Raw genomic sequence first — 10,589 nt, 5'->3', positions numbered from 1 at the left:
CTTATACCCCAAGAGAATAGCTTGGACATGGTCTCACAGTGATGGCCCTAGTGGTAAAGAACCCTCCTGCCAATGCAGGAGACGTGGGCTTGATCCCAGGGTCAAGAAGATCCCCTGGAGAAGGAAATGACAACCCACTCTGTATTCTTGCCTGAGAAGTCCCATGGACAAAGGAGACTGGTGGGCTACAGGCAAGAGGGTCAAGAAGACATGGACACAACTGAAGTGACTTAGCACATTCTTAGAGGGGGAAGGCTGAGGAACACAGCCATGGAAAAGATCCAGTGCTTTCTCAGGCTTCTACTGTGTCATGAGCTAATGTCCCGATAAGCGTGTCTGAGTCCAGAGTCAAAGGGGGGCAGAACACCCCACCCAGGGTGGGAGGGCACTAAAAATTACACAGCGAAGGGTATAAATACTGGGAGGGGCCATTAATACAATCGATTTTCCATGGAGCCCCAAGCAGGAAGGAGAAGTGGGCTTGTGTGGGTCAGGAATGAGACCGGAAGCCATCACACACCGAGGCAGCACTGTCCCTGGCAGCTACTCAGCATCTCATCTCTATGGCTACTCAGCATCTCATCTCTATGGCTACTCAGCATCTCATCTCTGCAGCTCTCTGAGCCTCTTTTCCCTCTTGCCTCTAATGAGTGCTTCCTCTGCTGCCTTTGTCCACATTTTTGTGCGTCTTTGTACCTTTGCTGGAACATCACTGCCCTTGCTTACATGGCTGTCCATATCAGGCACCAGCCCAATAACTTGTATCTTAACCTTACATTCCTGGGACAGACTAGTGATTGATTCATCCCAGCCTCTGGAATCACCCCCCATGTTGGGAATCTTAGTTCTCCCCTGTAATATTGTGTTAGGGCTGCTGTCACAAATTAGCACAGGCTGAGTGGCTTAATTAACATTTATTTTCTCACAGTTCTGGAGACCAGAAGTCTGAAATCAAGGTGTCCACAGGGTTGGTGTCTCCTGAGGCCTCTCTACCTGGTCTATAGATGGCCATCTTCTCCCTGTGTTTTTCTATGATCTTTCCTCTGAAACATCTGTGCCATAATCTTCTCTTCTTACAAGAACACCAGTCATAATGGAGTAGGGACCACCATCATGACCTCATTTTAACTTAGCTTTCTCTTCAAAGACTCATCTCCAAACAAGGATACATTTTAAATACTGGGGGGTGGGGGTGGGGTTTAAGATTTTAATATGAATTTGGAGAGAATACAGTTCAGCCTGTAACAGCCCATTAAGCTTGTTCTTTTTCCTTCCCCAGTTTGGTCAATGGCACCATCAACCATACTGGTGTCCAGGATGAAAACTTCAGAGTCAACCTTTATCCTTTTTACCCCCACCTCTCATCCAACCCATCATCAAGCCCAGCAAATACTACAATCAAAATATTGGTCAATTCACTGCTTCCCACTTCAATCATCCCCACCATCCAAGTCCAAGTCATCATTGTCTTAGTGGATGCCCGTGGTTGCCTCCACCCAGCTTGCAGTCACTTCCAATCTCATTGCCCTGTTTTGTTTTCTCCATGCGTTAGTCACTCAGTCATGTCTGACTCTTTGCGACCCCATGGACTGTAGCCCACCAGGCTCCTCTGTCCATGGAATTCTCCAGGAGTGGGTTGCCATTCCCTTCTCCGGGGGACTGAACCCAGGTCTCCTGCACTGCAGGAAGATTCTTTACCGGCTGAGCCACCAGAGAAGCCACATAGCATTTTCTACTATCTGAGATCATCTTCTTTTCTTAAAATATTTATTTATTTGGCTGCACTGAGTCTTAGTTGTGTCGTGTGGGATCTAGTTCCCTGACCAGGGATTGAATCCGGGGCCCCAGGCTTGGGAGTGCAGAATCTTAGCCACGGGACCACCAGGGAACTCCTGAGATCATCTTCTTGAATCCTTGCTTTTACCTGTCCCTTTGTTTATTTCGGTTAGTGCTGGATGCCCGTGCCCAGCAGTCTTCTGTGACTGGTGACTTGTAGGTGCTCAAGGTCGAATGAATGAAGAGGGGTGAGTCATGTGGTACAAATATGACTGCAGTCTCCCCACTTCCCCACTGCCTCCTCATCATGCATCGGTGGGCAGTTCTTTAAAAAAGGACATGAGCAGAGAGCACCCTTGAAAGGCATTGACTATAGCCCCAGATGCCACGTCTGTGTTGAGAGTCCCAGGTCAGGCCCTTAGTTGAGCCTATGAAGTCAGGCTTGCTTGAGCCGTGCCCTGTGTGAACAGGATGAGGAGTGAGGCAGACCCTGCTTCAACCTACTTAACGATGAATATCGGAGATTCCTTTGTAATGAATACAACCGCTGACCTACAATTAGTCTGGAAGCCTGTCCTCTAATTTAGTTCACAAAGCGGTCCCAGCAGGACCTCAACTTAGAATTTGTCAGCAGTTAGATTCATAGAATGGCAGAGCCCAAAGAGTCCCTGTAAATACTTAAGAGAAATAAAGCTGCATCCACTTAAAAAATATTCTATAATTCTGCCTTCCCCCTGGCCTGCTCCCCAGTTAACCCAAATGTGTTTATTTATGATGTCTAGGCCCTGCTTCCCAAAAGGATTAGATGTGGCTTCCATTAAATAGAATTTCAAATAGAATGAATGGATTTAAAGAGAGGAGAGAGCTCAAGACAACACCAAGAGGGGCCCCTGAAAAGCCAGAGAGGCAGTGAAGGGGAGACCTCAGGTTGAGGGAGCGAAGGGAAGCCAGGAAGAGGGATGGACATGGGAGGGGTGAGAGGTGCAGACCTTTGGGATCTGAGGATGGGAACTGTCTTAAGCCCTACCCTGGCCATGGGAGGAGGGTGTACCTACAATCTCTACTCCCCAGCTTAATGTTTGATGTGTCCTGTCTGTTGACCTCTTGAGTTTCCTTCTCCTAAGTCATGTTCCCAATTTGCCAGTGCGTAGAGCCCATCCTAACCCTTTGGGCCTATTACCTAGGTGCCAGAAAAAAGGAAAGGGAGTCAAGAGGGGGGAAAATGGGGGTCCATCAACACAAACAAAGCTAATACTTACATAGACTTATGTAGATTCCTACCCCATGCTAAGTACTGTTCTAAGCACTTTGTATGAATTAACTCAGTTTTTATATAGTGATCCTATTATTATCCCCACTGGTAGCTCAGATGGTAAAGAATCTGCAAATCTGCCTGCAACATGGGAGACCTGGGTTCAATCCCTAGGTGAGAAAGATCCTCTGGAGAAGGGAATGGCTACCCACTCCAGTATTCTTGCTTGGAGAATTCCATGGACAGAGGAGCCTGGTGGGCTACAATCCATGGGGTCACAAAGAGCCGGACATGACGGAGCAACTTTTACTTTCACTTATTGTGAAGGAAGGACTTTGCAAATGGTGCATCTTTCTGAGACTGTGCTATAATTATAATCACAACAATAATTATCCCTTTTCCTCTCTGTACTCAGACCCATAACATAATGAAACATTTCTCAACTTTCTCTCTTCCTTCAGTGTCTTTTTCTCGTTCCTTCCATTGACCTTCCAATTCCCCATCTCCCACATTTCAGGTTTTCTGAGATTCCCGGAGCTCAGCACAGACTGGACATCTGACCTTGGGTAAGCTATTTCAGTAATCTGTGCCTCAATTGCTCACGTAAAATGGGGATGATAATAATAGTCAAGTCTTCTGGTTCCTTTGTAAAATGATTAAAATGTGTAGAACAATCAACACAGTGGCTGGCAATTAGCAAGAGCTCAATAACTATAAGCTACTATTGTACTAATTGTATCAGTTCAATGGGACAACATTACTGCTGAGGACATCACATCGCTTTAGTGGTGTACCACAAGAGTTGCTTTCTCATTAGTCAGGAGCTCAGCTGGAGGCTGGCTCACTGAAGCTGGTGACACTCAAGTGTCTACATTGCATGGGGGTCTGGTCTAGGCTGGACTTGGCTGGGACACCTTATAGCTGGACATCTCTGCTTCATGGGCCTCTGGGACGGGTGGACTAGGCCAGGCATGAACTTCTTGTGGTGATGACAGGAGTGCAAGGAAGTAAGCAGAAATATGCAAGGCCTCTGGAGGCCAAGGACAAGAATGAATCCACAGTCACTTCTATTTGCCACACATATCACATGGGGAGAGAGAAATATACTCTGCCTTTTTGGAAAGACCTCTAAAGTCACAGGAAAAAAGGCATGGGGACAATCAGGGTGGAGAATTAGGGCTTTTCATGCAATCAGTCTATTCTGTTAAGTATCATCATTCATATATATACATATATATATATTATTTTTTTTTTTAAAAAAAAGCTCTGGTCACAGAAACATTGTACAAGATTTACTTTTCACCAGTCTGTTCGGGCATGCTTCTAATGATATCAGAATCACCTGGATCAATGATAGCCAGTGTGCATATTATGTGCCCACATTATGTGCCCAATTCAGTAATATTGTAGTAGAATTATCCACATTATGTGCCCAATTCAGTAATATTGCCACTGTAGTCACGGACCAGTTTTGGCCAACATGGCATAACACACTGCTTCAGATTTCCTCAAGACTGGGCAGTTGACGACGATGACCAGTTTCACTTTGCCTTGTCTGATCATTTTAAGTGTCTGCTTGTACCCCAGCATGTACTTTCCACTTTCCATAACCAGTTGGAGCCTAGAGTTGACTGACCCCAGTGGCTTTTTCATCTGCTTTGTGGCCACCAACTTCCTGTCTTAGGTGCAGGCTGCTGCTGCTGCTGCTAAGTCGCTTCAGTCGTGTCCGACTCTGTGCGACCCCATGGACTGTAGCCTACCAGGCTTCTCCGTCCATGGGATTCTCCAGGCAAGAACACTGGAGTGGGTTGCCATTTCCTTCTCCAATGCATGAAAGTGGAACATGAAAGTGAAGTCACTTAGTTGTGTCTGACTCTTAGCAACCCCATGGACTGCAGTCTACCAGGTTCCTCCATCCATGGGATTTTCCGGGCAACAGTACTGGAGTGGGGTGCCATTGCCTTCTCCTCTTAGGTGCAGGACTACCCCCCAAACCAAGAGCCACCAAGATGGCTGGGGTATTCCTGTTTATATTTAAACGTTGAATTTGAATCAAAATCTTCCATTCCCGGGCTGGAGAATCACTGCTGTGCAAACTTTTTCAGGTGACTCTGATGCCACGGGACTGACTTTGAGGCCCCTACTCAACTTACATAGTCAACTGATCAGAAGGCTCATCTGGGGCTCTGCTGAAAACAGATTCCTTGGCTACTTCCCTGGAGATGTCAGTTAGGCTTCTGAAACCCAAATTTTAATAAATGCTCTCCAGGAGCATCCTAATGATGGGGAAAATTGGGAAACACTCTTCTAAGGCAGCAAATTTCTTTAAGAGATGAAAACTGAGATCCAGAAGAGGGAAGAGACCCGAGAAAAGTCACCCCAAAAGAAAGTACTAATTGCGGCTAGAATTCAAGTGACCTAACTCCCTCCTGGCCAAGTGTCTTTTACAATATAAATGACTAGAAATTTCTACACCTCAACCGTACCACCACAGAGTCCTATTGGGATTCAGTGTTTAAGGAAAAATAAAGTCAACCTTGGTTTCAAATGGCCCTTGATTTACCATCTCTTTTGAACAAATACTCCCAGAGATCAAGTTTCACATATGGTGCCTAGATACCCTCTCCTGATATCTCAAGGGGTTGTGGTGGGCTTAGAAATGTGCTGGTTAGACCTCTCTGCCCAGTTGTGGGAAGTGAGGTCAGCAGGCAGCCTCCAGCTGTCAGCTTCTTTGGGGTCTGCTTGAGCTGCAGACACTCCTCACCCAAGGTCATGGGGTTTCTGGCAACTAACAGAGGTAGGGGTACCAGGGTCCGATGCCTCCTGAGGGGCAGTTCTCACTCCAGAGACGCCGCTTGGTTGCCTGGATCTTTGTCAGGCTGCATCACAGTTCATCTTTTTTTTTTTTTTTTTTTTTAATTGTTTTAGGAGTTTTCACCTGCTAAGTCTTTTTAAAAATTTTTATTTATTTATTTTTCTTTTTGGTTGCACTGGATGTTTGATGTGCAAGCTTTCTCTAGTTGCAGCAAGCAGGGGCTACTCTCTAGCTGCGGTGTGTGGGTTTGTCACTGAGGTGGCTTCTCTTGTTGTGGAGCTTGGACTCCTGAGCAAGGGCTCAGAAGCATTGGCGCACAGGCTTAGCTGCTCTGTGGCATGTGGGATCTTCCCAGGCCAAGGATTGAACCCGTGTCTGCTGCATTGGCAGGCAGATTCTTATTCACCATGCCACCGGCGAAGTCCCACAGTTCATTTTCTTACTGTGCCTGGTCCTCTCATTCCCTTCATAGGTGTTGATTCTTAAATACCTTGCATCCCAAACTCTGTCTCTGCAACAAGGGTCGAAAACAATGGCAGCGGTGTAAAAAGAGGGATTTTGGTTGTGGCAATGAGCTTTGCCAAGGGGCACACGATGAGGGAAACAGACTCGTGTATCACATAAAGTGCATGCTTTTAAGGAAGCCTTGGCCGACAGAAGTACGGGAGACACCTAAACATTTAAATCACCTTTTCCTATTGATTAAGGTAAATACTTTACTGATGGTTTTAATCAATACCCCTATAAATCCTCCCTCTGTGATGGTTTTACTGTGCATTTAATGTTTCTGTCTTTAATTGAGTTACATCCCCCTCAGCCCAAAATGATGAACTGAAAGTTAGAAATCATCTGGGCGCTGACAAAAACGGGGAGTATTTTTTCCCCTTGTTTAATCTGAAGAACTAAATCCTTTGAACATTAGTCAGCAAGCCCAATTTGGTCATCAGTGGCTGGTCTCATTTCCTTACCTCTCTGGGTCTCAGTTTCTTCATCTGGAGATGGGGGCAATGGCTGCTTTGCCCATGAAAGAGGACACCCGAGAAAGCCCTGAAGCTGAAAGGGAGTCTTATTATTAACTACTCAAGGCAGGGATTTGCAAGAAAAGTTACAGAATCTTCCATGGTATCCACAGGGAGTGGCCGTGGTGGTCCTGGGGACTGTAATTCCTCCCACAGCCCTCTTTCTGCACTGCCATCCGCTGATTGATTTGCCCATTTTGTCAGCTGAGTGTAAATATCCACCTGTCAATCACTCCATTATGCTAAGTGCCCATCCAGCCCAGAATGGTGATTTACACCCTCTGGGGAAAGCCCCAGTCCTCTTGGCAGCTGTGCTGTGTGCAAGGTAGGCAGAGTAGGGCTGCATTCCCAGGTCTATACTCCAGGCCCTCAGAGACGTGGTCTTTTCCTCAAAGGATCTGGACCACAGATGGGAAGTGTTCTCACATCTCTTTTCCATCCCCTGTTTTACTGAGGGGATGACGTTCAGCAAACCCCATAATCTACAGGAACGGCTATCTTCCACCAGAGGAGAAGTATCTTCAACAGAGGTGCTTACCAGAGGTTACTTTGCCCCCCAAGGGGACATTGACAGTGTCTGAAGATGTTTTAGATTAGGGGTCCCCAACCTCTGGGATCTAATGCCTGATGATCTGAGGTGGAGCTGGTTTAACAATAATAGAAATAAAGTGCACAGTGAACGCAAGGAGGTTGAATCATCCTGGAATCATCCCTCCACCCCTCATCCCCAGTCTGTGGAAAAACTGTCTTTAGCGAAATCAGTTCCTGTTGCCAAGATGTTTGGGGACGACTGTTACAGACGGTCATGACTATGGGTGTGCTCCTGGTGTCTACTACGCACAGTAGGCCAAGGATGCTGCTAAAAAGTCTGTGATTCATAAGACTGGCCCCCACACAGAGAATTATCTAGTCCAAAGCATCAACAGTGGCACTGTGAAGAAATCCAGATCTACAGGCGCGAGAGACTGTGGAGCATCACTGGGCACTGGGCAGCTCAAGGAAAGGCTCACAGACACAATCATTTGTCATAAGATTGCTTTGGGAAAGGCAGGATTTAGGGTGATAGATGAGCATGATGATGATGTTAGGGGAAGAAATAGCTGGTCAGAACTTCCCAGAGCTGGTACAGTCTTCTGTAATCTTCACTTCATAGAGATGGGTTCTGAGGCTCAGATTGGGGACCAACTTTCTTGAGCTGACCGCAGATCTGGAATGGGGATTCTTGTTTTGATTAGCACTTTGGAGATCTTTTTTCACCATCTGAGAGGTGAAATCACTGGAAGTGATTGACAGGCAGTGGCTCTCCAGAGGGCTCATGTTTGCTGAGCATCTAAGTCTACCATGCTGGGATTGATTTGTGATGTCTGCCACAGGCGTAGGAAGGAAGGAGTGGCAGCCCTTGGGAAAAAAAGTTACCTTCCTTGCACTTTGCCATCTTTCTCATCCTCAGTCATCACAGTTAAGGGCAAATACATATAAGGACACTTAAAAATATTTAGAATCTTGTTAAGCTAAACAGAAAGAGATATTTTAAAACATCCTCCTTGCTTAAAAATGTATTTTTCTGATTGTTATAGTAATACATGCTTATTATAGCCAATAAGGATAAATAAAGAGGAAAAAAATTTGCCAATATTCCAGAAATAGCTACATGGATGTTTTGTGATAGATCTTTTTATACTTTTATTCTACCATATGTATTCTTCCCCTGAATTTTCCTAAAATTAAATTCATGATGACTCATGACTTTAAAAAAAAATTAACACTAATATATGTGTGTTATTCATGTCATTAAATACATTTGTAAGCATTGTTAGGTCAGGGCTGTGGATGTGCTAACATTTATTTTAATACATTCTGTAGTTGGATGCCAGTGTTTTTTTAGTTGAGTTTTAAAAAACTTAATTATTTTGCTTATTTTTATATAAACAACTTGTAAGTAATATTTTGCATCTGGATGATTTTTCCATTGAATTAAGGTTTACAATAGAGTAATGACTGGTTCAAAGGTTATGAAAATTATTAAGATCCTTGATACATTTTATTAGATTTCTTTCAAACAAATGACTCTGATTATACTTCTATCAGGAAGGAATATGAAGGCCAGTTTCTCTGAATTTTCTGAAAAAATAGCAGTTAAAAAATCATTATTTTTTAAGCAAAGGCATACTGTCTTGTTTTAAAATTTGTATTTGTTAGTGAGGTTGAATTTTTAAAAGTGATTTCAGTTATTTGTATATTTCTCTTGTGTGAAATATTTGTTCATGTCTTTTATCCATTTTTCTTTGGGAAATTTTTTTTCTGTTTTTCATTTGTTTAAATTCTTCAGATTATATTAACCTTTATTAAAATTTTTATATTTGTTATAAATATTTCCCTCAGTCTGTCATCAAACTTTCATGTATGTATGTATGTCTGTTTACATTAACAAATTATAATGTGTTTGTCCAAATCCTTTTTCTTTAGTAATTTATCTCATTGCTTGTAAGCCAGCCATTTCTTTTTCTATCTTAACCATACATAAATATGATTAGTATACATATAATCACACATATACAGAGAGAGGCTTTCATTTTAATTATATAAATATGATTAAGATATGATTAAATATAAAGATATATGTGTAGAATTTCCTTGGTCTGTTCATATTTGGGAGGTAGATTTAGCATCTGAAGTTTATTTAGGGGGCAAGGTAAGAGACAAACTTTTTTACTTCAAATATTTACCAGCTTTCTCAGTGGTTTTTATTATCTAACTCTGTCTTATTTTCCTGACATGATGCCGTCAGATATTGTATTCTTCTACTTCATAGAGTTTGTTTGTGGGTTAGCTGCTCCTCTGCATTTTTCTGCCGGTATCTGTAGTAATTATTAATGCTATTCACCAGCATGTCTGACTTGCTGGCTACCAGGAGTGTGATTAGGTTGTACAACCTGGCAATTATATTCCTTAGGGTTGCATGGCGTCATGTGACTTGTTCTGACCGATGAAATATAAGCAGATATTAGGTGGGTCTTTCTGGGTTGGAATATTTGCTTGCCAGTGGAATATCTTCCAGAACTCTGTGCTCCACCACTGATTCCATCAGCTGGAGTACAGAGATGTAGAGGAGAGCCCTCAATCAACCTCTAGCAAACATGCATCAGAAACAAGATAAAAATCTTTGTTTCTAAGACACTTATCCTTTGGGCTTGTTTGTTACTACAGCAGAACTGAGTGTGTGCTGACTGAGACATATTCTACTGTTTTAATTATTATATCTGTGATACATTTTAATACATTGTCAAGTAAATCAGTCCTTGTTGCTTCTTATTGCCCCTGACAAATGTTCTGAATAATTTTTTATCTGTTTTCCCAAAAAGCCTTTTGACTCATTACATCAAATAGTATTACCTCTCCTTGCCTTCCCAGATGAAACTCAGTGGGATTTGGTTTGAATTGTATGCACTATATTACTAAATTTAAAATAATTGACATTCATTCAATATTTCATTTTCCCATCCAGAAAGTGGCATCTTATTCAATTTATTTACAAATTATTTTATGTATTTCCATAAATATTTTTATAGAGAGTTCTGTATATTATCATGAACATTATTTCTAAATATTTTATGTATATTGCTGCTTTTCATCTGGGATCACCATATCATTAGTTTTTTCTAACTGGTTTTTGCTGTTATTTAAGAGTACATTTTATTCTGTACATTTCATTATGAATTCAGCTACC

General features: G+C 42.9%; 1 pseudogene; it reads right to left on the bottom strand.

Moving 5' to 3' along the window:
- Nucleotides 1–4,320: 4,320 nt before the first annotated feature.
- Nucleotides 4,321–8,316, bottom strand: LOC102403415 (annotated as a pseudogene).
- Between the last annotated feature and the right edge of the window lie 2,273 nt (nt 8,317–10,589).

The sequence above is a fragment of the Bubalus bubalis genome, chromosome 18 (genome assembly GCF_019923935.1).
Source record: "Bubalus bubalis isolate 160015118507 breed Murrah chromosome 18, NDDB_SH_1, whole genome shotgun sequence".
In the NCBI taxonomy this organism is placed as follows: Eukaryota; Metazoa; Chordata; class Mammalia; order Artiodactyla; family Bovidae; genus Bubalus; species Bubalus bubalis.
This window is presented reverse-complemented; position numbering and strand designations above follow the sequence as displayed.